This window comes from Hemiscyllium ocellatum, chromosome 15, assembly GCF_020745735.1.
Source record: "Hemiscyllium ocellatum isolate sHemOce1 chromosome 15, sHemOce1.pat.X.cur, whole genome shotgun sequence".
In the NCBI taxonomy this organism is placed as follows: domain Eukaryota; kingdom Metazoa; phylum Chordata; class Chondrichthyes; order Orectolobiformes; family Hemiscylliidae; genus Hemiscyllium; species Hemiscyllium ocellatum.
Genome location: NC_083415.1, coordinates 33,552,016 through 33,578,039, shown reverse-complemented (window position 1 = coordinate 33,578,039; position 26,024 = coordinate 33,552,016). Strand labels below are relative to the sequence as shown.

Here is a 26,024-nt window from a genome sequence, read left to right as displayed (position 1 = left end):
CCTCTGTATATTATGTTCAATAAAGCCTGTTGCTGTTCATTCACAAAAGTGTAGATATCACAGTTTTACTGTTATTGGTGAGCATTCAGCTGATCTAAAGAAAAGATTATGGTTAAAGTGGCAGCTGACAGAATGCAGCAAAGGACTCAAGAGTGATCTTAACCGTCCTTCCCTGACCCCACAATGACCAACCTTTCCCGGTGGTATGGTAGTAATTGTTTTACTTTTTAAATATCCTGGCTAATTCTGATAATTTTTTCAATAGGTATCGTATTTCTGAAATTATATCTGCTAAGCAATAACATGGAATGTAACCAAATATTATACAACAAACTGAGGTTAAGGTAACAATATAGTAAATCATTACTCACCATAGGAAGATGTGACATTTGTGTAATAATAATGTAGAATGTTACAACAGGAGACCTCAGGGTAACGACAATGCATGAAGTTAATATAAAATGAGCTGACAGAGTAATGGAAGCATAGACTGTTACACAATATAGTATGAGCTCAGGTTCAGGTACAATAACTTAGAATTTTATATGCCATTATAAGAGCTTGTGGTTAGATGGGGAAGACAGATCTGTTGTGATGCAGATGGAAGAGCTTTTAAATCAGTAATTTTGCAATTGTAGACGTGAAAAGGTTGCATTGCATCTTGTCTCCCAGGGAACAGTAAGATAGGATAGCTCGTGTATAATTAGTGTAAGCACTTCTTATCTTACAAATACAGCCATGGAGTCAGTTTTAAGAATCTGTTGCATTGCAACATAGCCAGATCTTACTTCCCCTGAAATGAGATGCCTTTTATAGCACCTTTATGGCTGGAATAAGCCATCCTGTAAGACAAGTTGATTTTCAGCACATGTGCTAACAATGCTGTCTTGAACTTCATCTCCCAAGCAATATTCAACTGCATTTCTGAAAAATAAGGAATGTTTTAGTAATGGCTTTATATATAAGTAAAATATTCCATATGTTTTCTAAGAGTTATATCAAAGGTTAGAAAAATAATATTCCTGGGTACTGATGTGAATTCCTTAACCTATCAGAATGTTCATGTCACATGTGTAAATGATTTTTGATCCTTGCTCCTAGAGAGTTTCAGACAAGTGGGTGGCAAGTTACATTACTAATGACACCCACAGAAAGATATTTAGAGGAAACAAAGTAAGCATACAAAAACTTTCTGAGTGACTGCAGCCATTCTATTAATACTACGTTCCTTGAACACAAAACCTCTACAAAAGCTTTAAAGCTGAGGTGTATTCTATTGTAGCACAGCTGCAAAAGTCAGAAAATTCATTTTATTTCAAGAAATTTCAAAGCATATTTTGAGAAATTTGCAGAAATTTTACAGATAGACAAAACAGTTGGGATTGTGACTAGATAGAAACACACTAGATCCTGAGCAGTCTTGATAGGACATATGTGGAGAGAATGATTTCTGTAATGAGGCAAACTAAAATTAGGAGCAATTGATGAAGTATCAGGTGCTCCCCATTAAAACTGAGGTGAGGGGAAACTTCTTTTCTCTCACAGAGCTGAAGACTTATAAACCTCTGAACGAGAAGATGGCACAAGGAGACAGTCCTTGAATATCTTTAAAGTAGAAGTAGATAGATTTTTGATGGATAAAGAATGAAAGGTTATCAGGAGTAGGCAGGAATCTGGATTTAGGGTTACAACCAGTTCAGCTGTAATTTTGATGAATGGTGGAGAAGGCTTATGTCTATTCACATGTGTGTGAATTACAATGCAGTAAAAGGGGGTGGATAGTTTTTATTAGTAGTGACAAATTGGCTGCAGATATTTGACAGTCTGTTTTATTCTCTATTTAATGTTGTTTTCCATTTGCACAGGTTTTAGCACCAGCATCTGCTAATGTGCTGTAGCTCATGCTTGTGCTTCACTAGGTGATCAAATGCACTATATGTTCTTTATCTTCAGCTAGGCGACCCACCTGCCTTACTGTCACTGTGAAAATAGTTGTAAAGCTTATTCAGATATAAAAGTTTCCATCTATATCCAGGCAATTTGCTTGCTTTGTGTCTGCTGCAGATTGTACAGGTAAAGTGTAGTTTACATAAATCATTGAAAAATCGATATAATTGATTTATGATTCATTTACTGTTGGGTTAAAAGGCAGGATGGGAAACTGATTTATTCACCTGTACATTTTACAACTCATTCTTCCTCTATCACATTTGATTTTCAGAAATTAATTCCCTTTGGAATCTCTCGGTAGGAAAGACATTTTCTGCACTGTTCTATCATATTTAAGGCATTCGAATGAATTCAATGAATTGCTGCTGGGACCAATTAAGCCAACTGTTTCCTAATAAATAAAGAATACCTTTCCCCTCTGTATCCATAAAAAGCAGCTGATCAAACTGACATGTCTGCTACAGATGTACTGTGAATGCACAAATATGCCCAGCCAAGAATCTGCAAAGTCCTTGAAGCACAGGCAGCTTAAGCAGAACCGATCCACTTAGTAACTTTCCCCACCTCACAGCTCATTTACCAATTAGCTGTGCAAGGTACCAGTCGTAGAATTCTGGAGTGCTTTAGATGGTAATCTACGCTCCGCCTCTGCTTCTAGGAAACACCCAGCCTGCAGCTTTCAACTGGGTGCAAACAGAGTACAGTGACTAATCCAGGCGTGTTTCAACAGATGGTTAGAGCTGGCCTAATTCAGTCACTGCAGTTGAATGAGGTTGAGAGGAGAAGCTACTGAGAGCCCTTTTCGGAGCTGTGTGGTCTCTGCGCTTCCTGGCATTGTTAAGGGGATCCTCTTTGAGAAGCCCGTGTCCCAGAAATGAGAGAAAGCTGACTGATAAAGGTAGTGTGAACTGCTGCAGTTTCATGCTTTACTTTGTAAGCCTGTGCTCTGTATCAGTGCTGTGTTTTAGGCTAGTCGTATTTACAGTAAGCTAATGCCATGCTGCAAGTAAGATAGTGTCATGTTGAGAAAATAATAATTTTGTAATGAATGTTTTAGTTAGCTTGCAATGCATCCTGTTTGGAGCCTGTGTTTCTATTCTCATGTAATGTTTTACCACTACTACTTTACCCCATAGCCAGCTGAGTATAGTTGTCTGGAGCCTGAGTTTATGATAGTAGCCAAGATGAATGAATTGAATGAGTAAAGCTTATATACTGTTTTTATTGTAAATTGTGATTCTGTATGAATAGTATATTTATGTTGGCAGTGAATTGGTAATTATAGATTTAAATTCAGTGATTAAGGTCTAGGTTTACTTATAGAACAGTTATAGTTCTGGGTAGCCAGAGAACCTCTCTTGCTTTGTCTTCTATATTCATTTTGTAAGCCTTTTTTTAATTTAGTTTCCCATATTTAATAAAATCAAGGAATGCAAGTGATCAATTCTTGTGACTTGAGCAACAATGTTAACCTTTCTAAACCTCTATGAACCTGCCATTTTTTCAACCTGTTGTATGGGAATATGTTTTGAACTCTGTAATACCTATACATACCCAACTTAACACTAGATGCTGCTGGATATGTCTGCTTTTGCATACTGATCTTAAAGAGCATCATTTTCTTTAGTTTGTTGCAAAAGCATATTTAAGGCTAGCTCTTCATCAATAGTAATTGTTTATTTAAATTTAATTTTTAAGTAAGCTTGAGCATTTATGCAAAAGGAGTAATGTTTACATTATGAATTACTAATATTTGATCATGAAATCCAGCTTCTGCCCTCGAATGGTTTGTAGACAATGCTATTCAGCTTGGACATGTTTTTTTTAAAATCTACCTCTTGCCTAAGAGGAGGAAGAATTCTGCCCATTTGCCATAATCAATTTGCCTATGTATATTAAAATCAATAATTGGTTTATCTTCTGATTGCCATAGTATCAGCAGGCTTTATAGGTGCATTAGGTAATCAAATAAACTTAAATATCCTGAGTTGTAAATATACAAAATAAATGGTAACTGCACTGAGACCATCTACAAGATGTAAAAACATGTAAAGGAAAAGATTCAAGTTTGGTTTGGTGTATTTTCTCTTTAATAGCTTTGAGTAAGTTATTTCACCATTTTTGACAATTGTAAACTCCATTGATTATTTCTGCTTTGCAAACAATTTATAATCTCTTGATTTTTTTTCACACTGTGGAAGTACAAGGTCTGACTTCTAACTTGAATGCCAGTGTCCCAAGGTACAGATCACATCTCTCAGAATGCCTGTGATTGTGCTGGGAATTGGTCTGGTTTTGTTTAATAACTAAGCTGCCATTGATCTATGGACTGAATCCAATCTGAGTACAGTGCCAGAAACACTCAACAGTTTTTTTTTATTCATTTAATGCACAAAGATCTCCATATATAACCAAACTATATTTAGAAAATGTATTTTTCCATTATTATTTATCCGTGTGTGCAGACTGAATTTATGCTGAGATTTGCACACAAATTGTGTCTGTATTGATTTAAGATGCACTCGAGCCATACTTGAATAAAGAAAGATGATTAGTTTCCTCTTTAATATACACAGGCCTATTATAAGTGCAGATTAGCTCCAGGTGAATCACCAGTGTAATATGAAGTCATTGTGGTTGTAAAGAATCCTGAATTATTTCAAAATAGCTTAGAGGGAAAGTGAGACAGACCATAACCATTAGCCATCCTTCTGGTTGGTTTGATCAAGGTATCTATCCATGTTTTCTTTTGGAAGATGGACCTTTACCTGGTGGGAGAGCCTCTATCTTCTGTGTGTGTGTCATATCAATGGCTCTAATGGTAGTCAGGTTGTGCACAGAATTGATTTAAATATTAATGAGGCAATTTGAATAGTGCATGATTTGCACAAAGCCAAAATTAGAATTCTATGCACATTGGGGATTGACTGATATATCCCCAAATGTGTCCCTGAATAAAAAGGAGTTTAGCCATTGTGTTAAATGAAAGGAAAATGCAGTGCGATATTGATGCTGCATTCTGATTTTTTTTCTCCTTTGTCTGCCTATTCAAATATGGAAATTAATTTCTGTGTAGTGTGTCCTTTTTACCAGAAATATTTTCTATTCTTTATCAGTGTGAATTTTCTGGAACCAGATGAGCCACTAGAGGGAGTCATTTGTTACAATACAATACAGCGTTGGGCTAGGATGAGGTTAGCCCGTGGAAGATGTACCTACTTACAACCAGCCGTAGTGATAATACCATTGTTCAGGCTGTTCAAGTGAAGGTTTTAATCTGAATACAGTTTACTGTACAATTACCTGGATTGTAACCTTTTTGGGATTCTGATTTATGGCCCGAACAAAACTTGCCCTTTTTGGAATTTCTACTGTATCTTAAAAGAAAAATCTTCTACGTGTAAAAGTCATAGCTTCCCAATATACCCATTTTAAAAATAAGGGACTTACTGCCTGAAACATGAAGTTAATTTACTTAATACGGTCGGCCTTGCAAAAATGTTAGTGGGATTTTCATTAGTGTGATGGAAAAGCCACTGTCATGTTGTTCTGAGGCTCTTACTGCTTTTTTATGGATTTTGATGAGTAATCGAGGTTGAAATGATTAAAAACAAGTTAGCGAAAGGTGAAGTACAATAATTTTGCCAGATGATTCTAAGATAATTGTGTATCAGTTGGTTTGAATATAAAACCAGAAAATCACCAATGTAGCTGCTGATGATTGAGTTAAATAATGAAACAAAAATCCTTACCACCTTAGGGAAAGCTTGGTGCACAATTCATTGTGGTACCCTGCTTAGGACTTGGTCTCTCGCTTTCTTTCATTCAAGATTTGACTCTGTACCTTTTATACATGGAACAAGGACAACCTGGAAACAGTCAGTTTATGGGCCCTATAGCTGAACGACCAGGGGACATTCTGAGCAATAGGCAAGTGCAATATCTTTTGATTCATTCACAGGATGAGGCATCGCTGGCTAGGCCAGCATTTGTTGCCTATCCCTAATTGCCCATGGGGCAGTTAAGAGTCAACCACATTACTGTATGTGTGGAGTTACACGTAGGGCAGACCAGGTAAAGATGGTAGTTTCCCTCCTTAAAGAACATTAAATGAGTTTTTCACAACAATCATCAATGGGTTAATAGTCATTATTAGTCTCAAAATTCTGGATTTTTTAAAATTGAATTCAGTCCTCCATATCCGAAATAACGTAGGTGAGCTTGTAGCATGGATAGGTACCTGGGCCTTCTATGTTGTGGCCATTTCAGAGGCATGGTTAGAGCAGGGTGAGGAATGGATGTTGCAGGTTCCAGTGTTTAGATCTTTCATTTAGAACAGGCAAAGTGGTAAAAGAGGGGGAGGTGTGGCCTTGTTAGTCAAGGATTGTATAACGGTGGCTGGAAGAATTTTTGACGAGGACTCATCTACTGAGATAGGGTGGGGTGAGGTTAGAAACAGGAGAGGAGAGATCACACTGCTTGGAGTTTTTTTATAGGCCTCCGCAGAGTTCCAGGGAAGCGGAAGAGAGGATTGGCAAAATTATTCTGGGTAGGAGTGAAAGGACAGGGTGGTCATTATGGGGTACTTTAACTTCCCCAACATTGACTGGAATTGCTTTAACTCTAGTACGTTAGATGGACCAGTTTTTTTGTCCAATGTGTATAGGAGGGTTTCCTGTTGAAGGGCCGACAAGAGGGGAGGCCACACTGGATCTGGTGCTTGGTAATGAATTAGTTGTAGATGAGCATTTTGGAGAGAGTAACCATAATTCAGTTATGTTTAGTTTAGCGATAGAAAGGGATAGGTACATGCCACAGATCAAGAGTTATTGATGGAGCAAGGGCAATTAGGATGCATTGAATGGGGTAGCAAAATGCGGGGGATGCAGAAAATGGAAATGTGGAGCTGGTTTAAGGAAAAGATATTGCGTGCCCTTGATAGGTAGATCCCTGTCAGGCAGGGAGGAAGCGATAAGGTAAGGGAACCGAGGTTTACTACAGAAATTGCATCTGTTGTTAAGCAGAAGAAGGAGGCTTATGTGTTGATTGAGGCAAGAGGGTTCAGATAAGGCAATGGAGAGTTACAGATCAGCTCAGAAAGATTTAAGGAGAGAGTTAAGAGCAAACCGAGGACAGATAGTAAAGGAGAAGTCTAAAGCTTTCTATAGGTATGTGAGGAATAAGAGGATGACCAGGGTAGGAATAGAGCCAGTCAAAGACAGAAGTAAGAAGTTGAAGGTCAACCCTGTGGAGATCAGAGAGGTGCTAAACGAACATTTCTCATTGGTTTTCACTCAGGAAAAGGAGAATATTGTAGAGGAGAAGAATGAGGTACGAGATATTAGACCAGAAAGGATTGAGGTTAGTTACAAACAAGTATTATCAATCCTAGAAGGAGTGAAAGTAGACAAGTCCCCTGGGCCAGATGGGATCTATCAGAGGATTCTCTGGAAAGCTAGGGAGGAGATAGCAGAGCCTTTGGCTTTGATATTTGACTCATCATTGTCTATAGGTTTAATACCAGAGGACTGGAGGATTGCAAATGTGTCCTTGTTCAAGAAGGGCAGTAGAGATGACCCAGGTAATTATAGACCAGTGAGCATTACTTCTGTTGTAGGAAAAGTTTTGGAAAGGATTATAAGAGGTGAGATTTATAATCTAGCAAGCAACAGTTGGATTTCAGATAGTCAACATGGTTTCGTCAAGGGCAGGTCGTGTGTCTCAATCCTCATTGAATTTTTTTGAGAAGATAACCAAGCATGTAGATGAGGGTAGGGCAGTTGACGTGGTATGCATGGACTTCAGTAAAGCCTTTGATAAGGTTCCACATGGAAGGCGGTTGGAGAAAATGCAGAGGCATGTGATTAAGGGTAATTTAGCAGTATGGATTAGAAACTGGCTTTCTAAAAGAAAGCAATGAGTGGTGGTTGATGGAAAATATTCAGCCTGGAGTCCGGTTACTAATGGTGTGGCATAAGAATCTGTTTTGGGACCATTCTGTTTGTCATTTTTCTAAATGACTTAGATGCAAGCATAGGTGGATGGATTAGTAAATTGCAGATGACACTAAAGTCGATGGAGGAGTGGACAGTTTGGAAGAATGTTACAAATTGCAGGGGGACTTAGATAAACTACAGAATTGGGCTGAGAGATGGCAAATGGAATTCAATGCAGCTAAATGTGACGTGATACGCTTTGGGAAGAATAACATGAAGGCAGAGTACTGGGTCAATGGAAAGATTCTTGGTAGTGTGGCTGTGCAGAGAGATCTTGGAATCCATGTACATAGATCCCTGAAAGCTGCCATCCAGATTGATAGTGCTATTAGGAAGGCATATGGTGTGTTAGGTTTCATCGGTAGAGGGATTGAGTTCCAGAGCCGCAATATCATGCTGCAACTATACAAAACACTAGTGCGGCCACACTTAGAATATTGTGTACAGTTCTGGTCACCATATTTCAGGAAGGATGTAGAAGCATTGGAAAAGGTGCAGTGGAGATTTACCAGGATGTTGCCTGGTCTGGAAGGAAGGTCTTATGAGGAAAGGCTGAGAGACTTGGTTCTATTCTCATTGAAAAGAAAAAGGCTAAGAGGGGATTTGATAGAGACATACAAGATGATCAGAGGATTAGATAGGGTAGACGGTGAAAGTCTTTTTTTTCCCTAGGATGATGTCAGCTTGTACGAGGGGGCATAACTACAAATTGAGAAGTGATAGATTTAAGACAAATGTCAAAGGCAGGTTCTTTACACAGAGAGTGGTAAGAGCATGAATGCCGTACCTGCCAATGTAATTAACTCAGCCACATTAGGGAGATTTAAACAATCCTTGGATAAGCACATGTATGATGATGGGATCAGTAGGGGAACAAGCTGAGAATAGTTCATGGGTAGGTGTAACATTGAGGGCTGAAGGGCCTGTTCTGCGCTGTATTGTTCTATGTTCTATATGCTGCTGCAAAATTTGAAACTAGATCCCCAAAGTATTACCTGGATCTCTGGATTAACAGTCTAGCGATTTTAAAACCAGAAGGTTATTGCCTCCCCATCGATCTGGTAGGTTGAAAGTGACAAGGAGAAGTGTGAATCAAGTTGTGGGAGACGTACCTTCCTAGCAAATGTACTGCAGCTCTGAAGAAAAATTCTTTGGTGATGGCAGAAATTGGTGTGATATCATTCGACTTTAGCAAGGCTTTTGATCTCTGTTTCTCAAATATTCAGCCCAAAAAGAACCGGAGCCAGGTTTCTGAGCAGGCTTGAAAATTGGCCAAATCTCAAAGTGGTGGTTATGAATGGAATTTTGTTGAATGATAAGTGAAGCCATTGGCAGAGGGCCACAAGACCTGTATTGGGGCCATTGCTGTTTTCTTTGTAAATAAGAAATTTGAAACTTTTGGACAGAAACAAACTTGTCTAAGTTATAAAGATAGTATTAAATTGTGCCAGTCTGGGAGGTTGGGTGGGGGGGGGGGGGGTGGTGTGTGGGGGTGGTGAGATTGGAAACAGTGAAAAGACAAACAAGAATGTTGAAGAGATGAACTTAGATGCAGTAAAAGGTATTCCTGACTGAATTATGTTTCTTAATATTTCACAGGATAAGGGTGTTAACAACTAGGTCTACACTTATTGCCCCGGAAAAGATGATGATGAACTGCCTTGTTGAATCACAGCAGTCAATGGAAGTGGGGTGGACGTACACTTTCAGTGATGGTAGAGAGAGAGTTCCAGGGTTTTGATAGAGTCACAGTAAATGAATAGCAATAAAGTTATATATCAAGGCTAAGATGGGAAGATTTGTTTCAGGATGGAATCAACAACAATGAGGTAAAAGGCAGGGAAGTGGCACAGGAAGGCACAGGAGATAATGAGCTCGCATCTATGTTCTATATGCTGTGATAGAATGGTGCTGCAGACTTGATGGGCTGAATAGCCTATTTCTGCTCCTATATTTTATAGCCCTACAGTTCCACATCTGGACGGCATTCGGGTTGGCAGAAACTACAAAATATTGAGAAACACAAAACAGACATTTCCTACTACTGGATAAGTTTATCAACATTAATAGTCCATTAATGCAAGAGCAATAAAGATTGCTAGCTGGATCCTAAGGCGTGTAACCACCAATATAGACCACAAGTTCCAGGAACAAGTGGCAGCTTTGGGTATGGTCCTGCCTGAGGTGTTGTGTTCAATTCTGGTCACAACTTCAGTAAATATTTTCAAATATTTTTGGAACTATTAGTGAAGTTAAAACATAAGACATCACAAGCTTTTAGTTGAGAATGCTTACTTTTTAGGAAATGAATGCTCAGGAACCACTTCACATATTCTTATAGCAATCTTTAAAAATAAATTATCGGAAAATGGTAAGCCTGGGGTTACCACAAATTCCAGACCAGATTTCAGACTGATGTTTGGAGGAGAAACGTTTATCCCTAATCTTATTATAACTATATTCTGAATGCAGTGATTGTCCAGATCTCTGCAGTGACATAACTTTTACATGAATTTCAACTTCTGGTTAAAAGCTGAAAGGATGACAAAATTAATCTTTTGTTCTTTACAGTAACAAAGGAAGCACAATAACAAATGTTTTTGTAGGTGGCTTAACTACAGGACTAAAATCTTCCCTTCAATTTTAAAACAAATGATAAGCCCACTTTACAGATGTATTTTTACTGTTCCTAAACTAGTTGTTCAATTTTCATGGACTTTGTACAAAGTGATTCTTAACTCCTGGCCTGGTGACTTTAACCCCAGAATTTTAAAACAAATTGAGGCTTTTTTTGCTAGCAGTTAGTACATGTAGGTGAATTTCCCAGCCTCGCTAGTTGGGTATGTTCTGTGAAGCTCCTACCCTCATGTTCTGTGCAGTGAACTATGGAGACTGTTGACCTCCAGCTGCTCCCTTTCTCTTGGATCTTGGCAGAATAACCTTGTCTGTGACTTCTCCCACATGAGACCCCATCTCACTTGAAGTCCATCCCATGGTAATATGATTCACATGGTATTCGTATCCAGTAGAAATCTAGCTTTGAGTCTCAACTTGTGGAAGTAAATGGGCAGTTTAAAGCACATCTGTTTACAAAACCGTATTCTCAACACTTTGACACTGTAGGCTCACTGCCCACATACGGACAGATATGCTGTTGCCAATGTTTCCAAGTATAAAAGTCCTGCAGCCTCTTCCCAGTGAAATGATACTTTATGATTTCTAATAATCAAACAGGTTTTATAGTCAAAAAGTTACATGACTCCATCAAAGGACAGTCCAGAATGCAACAATCTGTGTAAAGTTGCCACTCTCTCTCACTCACTCACTCACAAAGGAATGACTAGTGCTGAGTTTAACCGGAGGGTCACCATGCCTCCGCAGGAGGGAAGGTTGAGAAAGCATGATCAATCTTGATGGTCTAGGCTGGTATGGGAATTGAACCCATGCTATTGGTGTCACTGCTCGCAAGCCAGCCTTCAACCAAATGGACTAACAAACCTCCAACAATCTATAAACCTAGTAATTGTGACATGGGTTCTCAAACTGCAGTCTACATTAGTGTAAGATCAACAGATCTCCATTTCAAACATCAATTTCCCAGAGAACCTATCGATCTTCTGCCAAATATACGAAGATATGGGGAAAATCTCTGTGGCAGTTACAGACATGTAAGCTTTCTAAGAGAAAATGTAATTGAATTTTCAAGTTTGTAGTCTGACTGTCATGCTGTGATTTCTGCTATATCTTTCCTATGATTATAATGTTAAATATTAATCAACAAAGCAGGCAGTACTCAACCTTTTGTGTCAGTGAAATCCGATAATCTTCAAGTTGTGCTCAAATCTTATGTGAATTTCAAAAAAAATAAACTACTTTTGTAGGGCCAGAAGGTGATAAGATCAGGTCTCATGAACAGTCGATGCCATTGAAAACGGGAAGTCTTTCTGTCAGGACAGTGGTTGTGTAACTTTCTACATGGGTTCCCTCTTTACTCAAATCATGACACTTAAACAATTTCACTTCATGATACCTTAAACAACTTCAGTTCAAACAGTTGCTCCCTGCTGTACTCTTTTTTTTAATGTGGCATGTCAGTGCTTTGGGTTTTTTGAACTCAATGAAATGGAGATTATTGCAAACATTCATCATGTACAGATGAAGGTGACAAAAAAGCCTTCTAGCTCAAAATATCAATTTAACTTATTGTAACTGTGATATCTCAATTATTGATGGTTTAAAAATTATTTCTGTATGCAATCTGGACGTCATTTGTTTTCCATTTACTGGCCTTGAACTGAATAATTCCTAGGCCATTTTGGAGGGCAATTAAGAGTCAACCAAATGGATATATGTCTGGAGTCACAAGTAGCTCGAACAGGCAAGGTGACTGATTGCCTTCCCTAAAGGACATTAGTGAACCAGATGGCTTTTCACAACAATTGTCAATGGTTACATGGCCACCATTAGACTGGCTTTTAATTTCAAACATTATTGAATTCTGATTTTACCTTCTGTCACTAAAGTATTGAACATGTCACTTTGGAAATGTTTTTAAAGTTAAACCACAAAAGTTTTCACCTTTTACCTAATGAGTCATATGACATCATTTTGAAGACGACCAAAAGAATTCTCTGGAGTGCTGGGATGCGGCTGTATGCAAAGTATTTTTGCATTTTCTACATTACAACAATGCTAAAATTATTTTGTTAACTTTAGCAGATCTCAAAGCACTTTAAAAGCTATGTAAGGTACTATATAGATGCAAATATTTTTTGACAGCTTTTCACTCTTCAGATGGGAGGAAACAGTCCACAACTTTACTTTACGAAATACTGAAGTGGTCAGAAGCTATTGTTCAAGATTTCAGTTGTGGTTGAGTGTACCAAATCAAATTACAACTCAAACCTGATGTTCAGTTTCATTTAAAAATGCTAGTAAATTGATGGGATTTAATTCTCAGATTATACATTTCAGACGTAAGATGACGTCCTTGCACAGAGGCCTGAAATATTTTGCTTATGGTACTGTACACAATCCAGTCTCCATCCCGTAAAAGACATTGGTGCACTGGAAAATGTACAGAAATGAAATTTATGACCCGTAGGATTATCATGGGGTGGGGGAGAAAATGGAACAGAATGAACCTGCTTTTCCTTTTTAGGAAAGAAAAAATAGTGAAGATTTGATAGAAGTCTTTTGAATTTATGAATGGGTTGAGGTGGTGTGCAATCTTTCCATGGCCTTGGGGAAAACCCAATCTGGAAACTGTTGTAGTATGAGCTGTTTAAAATAAAGTCTGGCCCACAACATTGGTGTGCCATTGGGTTTGCAGTATACTTGTGGAAATTACATTGGAGTTCATAAGGAGTATAGCATGAAGGTGGACCTCTTGAAAGGTCACCTGTTGTTTCAAACCACAGCTCACATTCGTATTTAAAATCCCCCTCAGCCTCAGTCTTCATTTTTTGCATCTCCCCTATGACTGTCTGTATCCCTACCAGGTAACCCCCTTAGCCACGCAAACAATGTGTAACCAATCCTTGAGTTGAATTCAGTTCTATCAAACAATTTTCATCAAAAAATAAACACTTTATCATCTAATAAAAAGTTTCTATATCATTGATATAGAGGGAAAAATATTTTGTCATGTGAAGTGGTGGGAGGGGGAGTGGAGATGTTGGAATACCTTGCAAGCTAATAGCTTTCAAATATTGCATCAACAATCCAGAAATGATACCAAAGGGATGATCTGTTGATTCATATTGCAACTGAAAACTCACTTAAAACTCAACTAGGAGAAAGTGAGGACTGCAGATGCTGGAGGTCAGAGTTAAAAAATGTGTTGCTGGAAAAGCGCAGCAGGTCAGGCAGCATCCAAGGAGCAGGAGAACCGATGTTTCCAGCATAAGCCCTTCTTCAGGAATGAGGAGGGTGTGCCAAGCAGGCCAAGATAAAAGGTAGGGAGGAGGGACTTGGGGGATGGATGTTGGGAATGCGATAGGTGGAAGGAGGTTAAGGTGAGAGTGATAGGCCGGAGAGGGGGTGGAGGTGGAGAGGTCGGGAAGAAGATTACAGGTCAAGAAGGTAGTGCTGAGTCAGAGGGTTGGGACTGAGAAAGGGTGGGGGGAGGGGAAATGAGGAAGCTGGAGAAATCTGCATTCATCCCTTGTGGTTGGAGGGTTCCTAGGCCGAAGATGAGGCGCTCTTCCTCCAGGTGTCGTGTTGCCATGGTCTGGCGATGGAGAAGGCCAAGGACCTGCATGTCCTTGGCGGAGTGGGAGTGGGAGGGGGAGTTAAAGTGTTCCGCCAAGGGCGGTTGGGTTGGTTGGTGCAGGTGTCCCAGAGGTGTTCTCTGAAATGTTCCGCAAGTAGGCGGCCTGTCTCCCCAATGTATAGGAGGCCACATCGGGTGCAGCGGATGCAGTAAATGATGTGTGTGGTGGTGCAGGTGAATTTCTGATGGATATGAAAGGATCCCTTGGGGCCCTGGAGGGAAGTGAGGGGGAAGTGTGGGCGCAAGTTTTGCATTTCTTGCGGTTGCAGGGGAAGGTGCTGGGAGTGGAGGTTGGGTTGGTATGGGGTGTGGACCTGATGAGGGAGTCGCGGAGGGAGTGGCCTTTCCGGAACGCTGACAGGGAGGGAAATATATCCTTGGTGGTGGGATCTGTTTGGAGGTGGTGGAAATGACAAAGGATGATCCAATTTATCTGGAGGTTGGTCGGGTGGTAGATGAGGACCGGTGGGGTTCTGTCCTGGTGGCGATTGGAGGGGCGGGGTTCAAGGGCGGAGGAGCGGGAAGTGGAGGAGATCTCCTCAGACGTGGTTGACGTTGCTATCCACCCCGCCCCTCCAATCACTACCAGGGCAGAACCCCACTGGTCCTCACCTACCACCCCACCAACCTCCAGATACATCGTATCATCCTTCGTCATTTCCGCCATCTCCAAACAGACCCCACCACCAAGGATATATTTCCCTCCCCTCCCCTATCAGCATTCCGGAAAGACCACTCCCTCTGCAACTCCCTCGTCAGATCCACACCCCTCACCAACCCAACCTCCACTCCCAGCACCTTACACTGCAACCGCAAGAAATGCAAAACTTGCACCTACACCTCTTTCTCTCCCCCCCCCCCCCCCCCCCCCCCACCTCACTTCCCTCCAGGGCCCCAAGGGATCCTTCCATATCCATCACAAATTCACCTGCACCACCATACACACCATTTACTGCATATGCTGCACCCGATGTGGCCTCCTATACATCGGGGAGACAGGCCGCCTATTTGTGGAACGTTTCAAAGAACACCTCTGGGACACCCGCACCAACCAATCCAACCGTCCCGTGGCTGAACACTTTAACTCCCTCTCCCACTCCATCAAGGACATGTAGGTCCTTGGCCGCCTCCATCGCCAGACCATGGCAACACGATGGCTGGAGGAAGAGCGCCTCATCTTCTGCCTAGGAACCCTCCAACCACAAGGGAAGAATGCAGATTTCTCCAGCTTCCTCATTTCCACTCCTCCCCCACACACCTTTTCTCAGTCCCAACCCTCAGACTCAGCACCACCTTCTTTACCTGCAATCTTCTTCCCGACCTCTCCGGCCTATCACCCTCACCTTAACCTCCTTCCACCTATCGCATTCCCAATACCCCTCCCCCAAGTCCTTCCTCCCTGCCTTTTATCTCAGCACGCTTGGCACCCCCTCATTCCTGATGAAGGGCTTATGCCCGAAACGTCGATTCTCCTGCTCCTTTGATGCTGCCTGACCTGTGCTTTTCCAGCAACACATTTTTCACTTAAAACTCAGCCAAGTATTCAGAATTTCAGTTGACTGAATGATAGACTACTCTCAGAAAGAAAGAACAGAATGTGCTCATTGAAATGCACAGTGCATGTTGCTCATTGTACGAGATCAAGTTGTTAGAGCCATAAACATCTCAGCACAACAGATGTTGCCATGGGATGACAGATATATTTTTAACCTTTTTTACACATTTTTCACTGCATTATGATGTCTTTTCCATTGGAAAAGTACTATTATTCAGGTGGCAGAGTAAAAGAAACTGTTTAAGGATCAATTTACCTTCCACAAACAAGTCATTATAATGAATCACTTACAATTGTAAGTATTTTTATCACCCAGTAGCGGCATTTGTAGATATGGAAACATTTTACACTTTTAGCATGTTCTGGATTACCCAGCAAGCTTTCTATTTTATTGGGCTTATGGACCGTAAGCCATTATTTTCAAGAGGAATTCTGATTTTCATCTCCCATGTCAAACAAGAAACCAGACTTCAGCAGGCAGGATGGGTGCTTTGCACATAAGGCATTCCTGACCCACTCAGCTAACAAGAAAATGATGCAGGGTTGGAAATTTCAAGAAAAGTCTGATTTCCTCCCCGAAGTGTATCACTCAGTTCAGGATAGCTGAGGATGGGCAATAAATGTTGACCTGACCAGTGGTGTTCGTGACTCATTGAAATAATTCTTTATGACTTTGCAGTGCAGCATGAGAGGATGAAGGGGAGCTTGCTTTCCTCCAATGACCTGACTGTTGAAATCCTTGAGCTCAAGCTGTTAGAGGAGCAGTTTCAATTTGCAGATGGGAACTCTGAGTCATACAACTGACTTAAAACAGTGTGCAATGAGCTAATGGACAACATATTTTAGAAAGTTGGAAATGATTATTTAAGTGCCCAATCAGTGGCACTGAGGTACATTTCCGAAGAGGGACATGAAGCTACTGGCCTTAGCTCTTCTCGCACTCCCTCCGTTCACCCCCCCAACCGACCACCACCACCCCTGCCTCAAATATCCAGTAGCTTAGGAATTTGGATTATCCCATCTGGAACCATAATTGGGATGTGGTCATAACCATAAGTGAGGCAAGGTAGATGGGGTGAGTGAGTGGAAGGTTAAATCTTCCTCTGAACCTGGGGAAAGTAAACTTTATCTGGCATTTGTTACCTTGACTGTTTTGTGTCCTTCACTGTGAACCAGCCAAGGTGTTTCATTTTAGTAATTTGCTGTGTACATGACTTTGCAAAGTGGATGATAGATGGATGATGCGAGGGATTTCAAACATCACTCTCCTTTTGTTTGGAGGGTGGAGTGACAGAGGTGAAGAGGATGAGTGTGCACTATGGGGTGAGGGGCACTGTTGAGGGGTCAGTCAGGCCATCCCTAGCTGTGTAGTATTAGTAAGATGACATGACCATGCATGAGCTTCATGTTGGGGCAGCCTCAGTCACAGAGCCTCTTAACCTGGATGAGGAATGATGCCAGCATCTTGGAGTGGTATTCTCTACCATCAGCTTCTTCAACTGCTTTGACCCTTTTTATACAGCCCTTACATAATGGGTGGATTGGCTGGATGCATCTCTACATCATCTGTCTGTTTCTTGTTCTCCATGTTAATCTCTGAAGGAGCCTGTATGCTGAAGCATGGACACTTCCCATTTTCCTGCCTTCATCGATAAGGAGCTCATCTGCCTCTAATGCTCCAGAAAGACCCACTTTGTTAGTGATTTGAGTTTCAGAATCTCTCCCAAGCAGAGCATGATGTGTGTCAGTTGTAATCACAACTGAGTCTACCTTGCCCTGCTCCTCCACACTGTCAGGATGCATTGCTCCCCCTATGCTCACTGTTTCAAGCTAGTTTGAGATCCAACCAAGGCATGGATGGTGTGGACCTATAATGTGCTGGTAAAGGTTTGAGTCTCTTCCTGCCAAGGGAATTGACAAAAACAGTCCATGCAGTGACATTCTGTTGTCCCTCTGCTGGAAGCCCTTTGGGAAACACATGAATGTGGTGATAAGGACTTGACCACTCAGGAGGTGCTCTACCAACCCTGCAGATGTTGGTATGAGCCATCGTATGTATTGTGCAGGAGCCTCTTTCATGCCGTTCAGCAGAAGATATTGGTATGAAATGATACTGCTGCTCCCAGCTTCCCATTCCTGTGGTTTCCTCAATATCCAGTACTACCACTTCCTTTTGATGTCAGATTGTTAGTGTACCACACACCATCTGCCTACTTGATCCTCTTTGTGGGAGTTGTTGTTTTTACATTTCCTGCAGAATGAGGAGACATTGATATGAGTAGCCTGTTTCCGTCTCCTATTCCAGCATGATGTTGACATAATCAGAAATGCTCCACTTCTCAATTACACTCTGTACATGAAGGTGGCTTGGTCACTTGTCACAGAGGATGATGTGCACTCAGTTTCTATGAGCTGAGTAGACTTCTACCACCTTTTTTGGTACTCACCTTCCCAGACCTTTTTATTAGGTCATGGATTATTTTTCCACACTGGATCCACACATTCTTGGTCACTCCTGTTCTACTGACCATCATCTCTTGGTATCTTCTTTCTGCTTAAAAACAGGGAACAATATTGTTATACCTTTTTTGGCAACTCCCTCTGGTTAATACACTAGAGAAGAAACTGAGCATGTGACCTCTGAGCTCTTTCCTGTACCGTTTTCCCAATAAATGGTGATCCCAATCAGGATGACCACTTGCTTTTTCATAGGCCCCCAGTTATTGGTCATGCTGCCATGGCACTCCCAGTGTTAATTGACTTCTGAAACCATCTGCATGCCAATAGGTTCTTCATTTTAAAGTTAAGCTGCATCACTAATGCCAGCACAGTCAGTGGGTCAGCATCTGGATATAATGCAGAAGTTGGATTCCTGACCCCTGGATTTAAAATGTGTGTCTGCTAATGTTTTTCTTTGGTGATACACAACAGGGCCTAGTTGATGCGGGGCCTACCATAAGCAGCGTTCCTGTAGGTGTTGAGTAGGGAGGAGTATCACTTCAGAGATTTATGATCGTGCAGAGAAAACCTCTGCTCTAGTTATTTTCTTCATAACACACCTGTTCAAAGTGAATGTAATCCCTTCAGATTTTGTCACTGAAGACCGGAAAATACTGCACAACACCAATGACAGCAATAAGCCATGAAATAGATCTGGGACTGAAGCTGCTGAAATGCTTCTAACGCAGAACAGATGGAAGCTGAATTGAATGGCAAAAAACCTAAATTCCCTTGATATTCAGAAATATTTTAAAAGGTACCAGAAAACCCTTCAATCACTTTTGAATATGAATATTATGATTCCCTCCTCAGACATTTTAGATTTTGAGCTATGGTAAACTTATAAACTGACTACAAAGCCACTGTGTCTATCTCTCTCCTTCATTAATGATTCACTTTTTAGCTATGCGTGATGCATTATTAATGCCCAATTTGAAACTTCCAGCACTGCCAATCAGTATTCTAGTTATTAACATGGCTAAATAAACCATGAGCATTCACTTCTGCAAGGCCGCCCCTTTCCAACAAGCCTCTACTGTAAGCAGTAAATGCATAGCCTGAATGAATATTCATGATGAAATGAAGTAAGGGATTGTGTTAAATGCTGTCTGCAACCTCAGCAGTGTTATGAATGTCTCCTTGGTTTTCAAAAAAAACCCCAGAGAAGGAGCTAGACAGACAAGAAGCCTTTTTTGGAATTCCTCCTGGCTGCTCCAGCCTGTGTTCATTCACTGGCACTTTGCCCTAAGCTACTTTTGTGGAATAGGATTCTGAACCTGAGCCAGTCATGTTGGTTAGTATTCCAGCAGGATGTGCTGATATTGGCAATAGGCGCATAATAAACTGACACACTTGTGGCATTGAAATCCCTTGTCACCCCTGGTGAGAGGGATGATGGGTGTATCTGATCCTGTGTTTGAAAGAATGGGGTTAAAGCTGCATTGACCTTTTATTGAGATTCTGTTTATGACCTTGTTAACCTTTGGCAATTGTCTAACTACGGGTGTCCTGGGAACCAGAGGTTTGTTTTCTCAAAGGTGGCAAAGCTTTAGAATTGTGCAACCAGTGTTTATTGTGTTAGTTGCATGTTACTTAATAGAAATTAGCTAACAAGCCCTAGGGGCTTATGGCTGGGGCAAGATGTAAACGTCATTGATTATGTGTGCATTTTTAACAATATTTTATATATACAGTGTCATACTATCTCGCACTTTTATCTCATGCTCACACAGTTGCTGATGATGTTAAGGCCATTTGCCAAAAAACACTGGATTATTATAAATGTCAATTATGACACAGCTGAAAATGGCCTAGGAATCTGCCTGAGCGAATGCATGAAATTTTGCAGCAGTGTACTGTTGGAATTGGTTGGCTTTTAACAACCACCAGATATATCTTCTTTTTGTGGCTGGAGCCATACTCTGGTACAAAGAGTTTTCTCCTAATTTTTCATTTCCCTTGGCTTTTGTTTTTACCAGGACTCTTTTTAGAGCTATTCATTCAGTGTTGTCTTGTTAATGGGAACAATCATTCCCTTCACTTCTGGAATTCTGTTCTTGATCCATATTTGGACCAAGAGATCTTATAAAAGAAGTAATCTTTTTAACCCATTACTCAATCCAGTTTTGAGCATGAGCATTGAAAGAAATAAGGAGACTGCTCAGATTAAACACTAATGTTACAACTGTTATTTGTTTAATAAAGACCATTTATCATTGTACCATATAATCATGGCAATATGAGCAGGAAATACACATTAGTCACTTTTATTTTGTATTTGTTTGTGGCATGCATATGTCACTGGCAGGGCCAGCTTTAATTTCCATCCCTAGCTGCCTTTTGAATCACTGCAGTAGTATAGATATATCCACAATGCTGTTAGAGGGAGGTCCAGTATTTTGTACCAGTGACACTGAAAAATGACCAAATATTTCCAAGTCAGGATGTTGAGTGACTTTAAAGGGAACTTGCAGATGGTGGTGTTTCCATGTATTTGCTCTAAATTATATTGGTCATGGGTTTGGAAGATGCTGTTTAAGGAGTCTTAATGAAATTCCTCAGTATATTATGTGGCTGGTAAACACTACACATCTGTTAGAAGGACTGAATGTTTGTGGATGTGATGCCAATCAAGTGGTCTGCTTTGTCCATGAAAATGTCAAGCTACTGGAATGTTATTGGGGCTGTGCTCCCCCAGGCAAGTGGGGAGTATTCCATTGCCCTTGCGCCTTCTAGGTTGTAGACAGGTTTTGAAGAGTTAGACGAATTATACGTTGGAGGATTCCTAGCATCTGACTTGCTCTTATAGTCTCGGTTTTGTATAGTTAGTCTGGTTCAGTTCTGGTCAGTAGTAACTCTCAGGTTGTTGATAATGGAGGCTTCAGCAATGGTAACACTATTGATTGTCAAGAGGTGATGGTTAGATGCTTTCTTGTTGGAAGCCATCATTGTTTGGCATTCTGTGGCTTTGTAGTATATCACCAATTTTTACAAATGCACCATAAGAAAGCATTCTATCTGGTTGCATCATTGCTTGGTGCAATATCTGCTCTGCCCATGATCTTAAACTAGAGAAAGTTGTGAACACAGCCCAGACCATCATGCAAGCCAACTTCCCATCCATGGATTCTGTCTACACTTGGTGCTGTGGAAAAGCTGCCAACATCCTCAGACCCCTCCCTCTTCAGTAATACTCTCTCCCAACCTCTTCCATCAGGCAGAAGCTTAAACACACATGCCGACAGAATCAATAATTGCTTCCATGTTGTTATTAGACTGCTGAATGGGCCTATCTAATGTTCTTGCTTTTGTGTGTCACCTGTATAGCTGTAACCCTGCTCTGTCTAAGTATCCTATGATGTGTATGTCCTTGTAAGTTATGATCAGCTGGTACTGTATGCTAAACCAAACTTTTCACTGTACGTGGGTACGTATGGCAATGATAAATCAAATCAAATATAGGGGTCTATTTTATGATAGACTCAGGTAATGAGTTCCAGCTGAGCAGGCTGTTGTCTGTTACAAAGGAATTTATGCTCCATGAGTTCCACGATTTATGCTTAGTAATTCCCCTTGGGCTGTTAGGGGAGTTACCACCGGCATGGATATTTCTTGCCACTCATTAGCCCAAGCCTGGATATTGTCCAAGTCTTGCTGAACATGTTTGAGTATCTGAGGAGTCATGAATGATGCTGAACAGTGTTGATCAGAGGGAGGTATTGACTTCTGGTTCCTGAAGCTGATGTGGAACTCTGAAGACTGCACAGTGGCAGGAAAAGTGAGAGGGATTGTAGGTGCTGAAGATTGTACAATTCATCAGTGAACATCCCCACTTCTTACCTTGTATTAGAGGGACAGTTATTGATGAAAACAGTTGATGGTTGGGTCTAGGACCCTACCAATAAACAGCTCCTTCGGACAGGTCAGCCATCTCAGTTCCAGGACTTCCAACAGCCAAAACAATCTTCCATTTCTAATGTATCTTAATTTGCATTTGTTCTATATCTTTTTGCACAGCACCTCTCTAACATCTGTTCCCCATCCCCTATGTCAAAAGTATATTTAAAAACAATTTTAAAACTCCTTTTCAGTTCTAAAGTTCATTTCACACTGTGTATTTCCACAGATGCTCCCAATATCTGCTGAGTTTTTCCAATATTTTCTGATCCTTTTGAGCCAGCAGAGAAGTTTTACACCTCCCCACCCCCACCCCCATGATCAACACAGATTTCTCAACTTTGGGGCTTCTGGCTGCTGAGTTCAGTCAAGTTCTTCTTGCTGTCAAAGGCTGTCACTCTGACCTTACCTCTGGAATTCAATGCTTTTGTCCATGTTTGAACCAAGGCTGCAATAAGGACAGGAGATGAGTGGCCCTGACAGAACCAAACTGGGAGCGACTGTGCAGATGCTGCCAAATAGCACTGTTGAAGACACCTTCCATCACTTTATTGATAATCTAGAACACACTGGGGCACTAACTTAGTTGGGTTGAATTTGTTGTTTTTGCTTACAGGACAAGCCTGGGCAATTTTCCACATTGTCAGGTAGCTGCCAGTGTTATAACTGTGTGCTGAAAGAGCTTGGCTAGGGGTGCAACAAGTTCGGTATCTAAACGTGTGGCTCGTTTGGAAGCAAGGTCATCAGGTTTACAACATTCAAGCTGTCAGCATATATAGAGTTTGCGCTGCCCAGCACACTCTTTTATGTTTACAAGCAAAATGAATTTAATTGAATTGGCTGAATGCTGCCAATTTATCCGTGGAGGAGACTGGGAAAGATCTCTCTCCCTAGTAGCTGACTATACTCTGATTTGAGTTCAGGAATTCCAACTGCTCCTGCATTTATCCACTTTCAGTGAAGATCATGACTTTTGGGCATTTCTTCTTTTGTACTGTGGACCTCAGTAAAATTTGGGCTTTTTAAATTTTGGAACCAGAATCTAATTTGCTATACTTTTGCTCACTTGTTTCTTGGAGTGTTTTTCATGGTAAATAAAGCAAATTCAATGGGAAATAGCACATTTATTGTGAAACAAAATACACTCTTTCCTGCAATTATGTGTACAGTAATATAGTTTGCTGATTACAGAGGATCAGTCTTGTCCATCAACTACCTAAAAGGCAAAGCTAAAATGACACCCTTTTTAAAAGAGATTTTGAAATTTGTAATGTTATTATGGACAATCTCTTCTCATTCAGCACATATTCCTTTTGGTGGATTACAAATAAAATGGATGGTACAAAGATGGCTACTGGAATTATCTGCAGCCCTGTTAATGTACAACTATGTCTCAACTATGTTAAGAATTATGGATAAAGCGATGACTGTCAAGCTTAGGATCATCTCTCTGAAAACTGCTCATTTGAATTTATGGCTTTGTCCTTTCTGTAGGTTTGTCCTTTTTCTAGTCCTTTCAAAACTCTCTAGGAAATTCGTGAAATCTAATTATAGTTCATGGCATGGAAGGATTTTGTTTTGCATCATTCTGTTTCATCCTGCCATCTTAACAGAAACTCAAGTTACCAGTGATGGATACGGAGATGGCATAGACCTTGGCATATGTATAACTCTAACAAAACATTTGGAGAGCAACATGAGCCATAACCACAGAATCGTTACAGCCAAAAGGAAGCCATTCAGACTTTTTCATGTCTGCACCAGCTCTTTGAAATGAGCATTTCGCTTAATGTCATTCTTCTGCCTTCTCCCTCTAACCCTGTACATTCTTCCTTTTTTAAAAAAAAATCAGTTAATAGCCTGGTTTCCTTTCAAATGTTATGATGCTTTTTTAGTTGCTCCTGTCCTGCTGGCTTCAGTGACTTATGTAGTCAGATACAGAGGTCTCTTTGCTCCTGTGCTAGAATTTTATCCTTCACCTTTTGCCTTGTCACAGCATTCTTCCTAGAGAAATGAATTTACTTCACACTTTTCTCTGCATTGAACTTCACCTTCCACTTGTCCACCCATTCAGCAAAGTTGACGAGCTTTTTGAAGTTCACACTCTGCAGCTTACAGTTTACCATTCTTCCACTCAGCATTGCCAGCAAACCTTTTGAAATTGTGTTAAGGTTTAGATCATTTAATGTTTGTGTAAAGATTTGTAGCTCAGGTGCTGTAGTTATGGATATGTTCATTTGAGCTGGGAAGTTGATTTGCAGATGTTTCGTCCCTTGTCTAGGTGACCTCTTCAGTGCTTTGGAGCCTCCTGAGTGCCATCCTTCTAAGAATTCTCTGGCTGTCCTCTGTTGAGTTTGTCCTATGATCATTGTCTTCTCTCAGTCAAATTTGTGGTGTCCATCATCTGTGTGTTTGTGGGCGGCACGGTGGCACAGTGGTTAGCACTGCTGCCTCACAGTGCCAGAGACCCGGGTTCAATTCCCGCCTCAGGCAACTGACTGTGTGGAGTTTGCACGTTCTCCCCGTGTCTGCGTGGGTTTCCTCCGGGTGCTCTGGTTTCCTCCCACAGTCCAAAGATGTGCAGGTCAGGTGAATTGGCCATGCTAAACTGCCTTTAGTGTTAGGTAAGGGGTAAATGTAGGGGTATGGGTGGGTTGCGCTTTGGCGGGTCGGTGTGGACTTGTCAGGCCAAAGGGCCTGTTTCCACACTGTAAGTAATCTAATCTAATCTTTAAAAAAAAAGCCACTAGGACAACACCAAGATCAAAGGACAAGCTCAACAGAGGACAGCCAGAGAATTCTTTAGAAGTATGGCACTCAGCAATGGACTCCATCAACAAGTACAAAGACCTTGACCCAGTATACTTGCCACTACAACGAACAACCAGAAACGGCAGAAATGGAACCAAATACATTCGAGAAGAGAGTACAACAGTGCTTCACAGGTGGGACTAGATTGGAGGGATATGGGTCGGGTGCTGGCAGGTGGGACTAGATTGGGTTGGAATAACTGTTCGGCATGGACCGGTTGGACCAAAGGGTCTGCTTCCACGGTGTACATCTCTATGACTATGTCACCTAGACAGGGAATAAAATATCTGCAAATCAACTTCCCAGCTAGGCAAACATAGCCACAACCACGATAGATCATTAATGAGAAGAAACAAAGGTTTCCTCAACTGACCTTAGTGATGCTCCACTACAAGTCTTCCTCCAGCCAAAGAAGCATTCAGCAATTTCCATTTCCACTTCCCTCTATATCCTGGGATATATTTCATCAATTCTTGCTGCTTTATCAACTCTATGTACAAACATCCTATTCAATAGCAGCTTGGTCATATCTTGGAGTGTCCAAATTACCACTTCCTTTCATAAGGAAGATGATGCTATCAAGATCATTTAATAAAGACAGGTACAAAATATTCATTAATAACTCAGCTATGTCCTCTGCCTCCATTGATAAATTCCTTTTTTTGATGTCTCTTCAGTCTACTCCTATTTTTCTCACCTTTCCTTCTCCAGAAGATTTCGGGAGTCCCTTTTTATATAGTTTTTTTTTACTTCCCATTTTACTTTTTATTTGTAGAGCAGGGTTATGTTCAGGATAACATGATTATCTTCCTGTAACTCACTTTTTAGTTACTATTCTGTACATTCGGAAACATGTGCATTAACACTGACTTTGATGTTATTACTCTCTATCTTTTTATTCCATCCCTGCCTATTAACTTCCTATTCATTAGTCAAGTGATGTGCATATCTCTTCCAGTATTGTGTGTGCCTTGGTAATCCTCTTTGATTTTTTTTTTGTTGCCTACATCCCTACCAATCTGGTTTAAATCCTCTCCAATAG

General features: G+C 40.8%; 1 protein-coding gene across 4 annotated transcripts in view; it reads left to right on the top strand.

Moving 5' to 3' along the window:
• Nucleotides 1-2,652: 2,652 nt before the first annotated feature.
• The window catches only part of LOC132822743 (extracellular sulfatase Sulf-2-like), a 309,760-nt gene continuing 286,388 nt past the window's right edge, over nt 2,653-26,024 (top strand). For all 4 annotated transcript variants that reach the window (XM_060836041.1, XM_060836038.1, XM_060836039.1 and 1 more), the window contains exon 1: nt 2,653-2,848. The gene's annotated coding sequence lies outside the window, so the exon portion shown is untranslated. The remainder of the gene's footprint in view (nt 2,849-26,024) is intronic.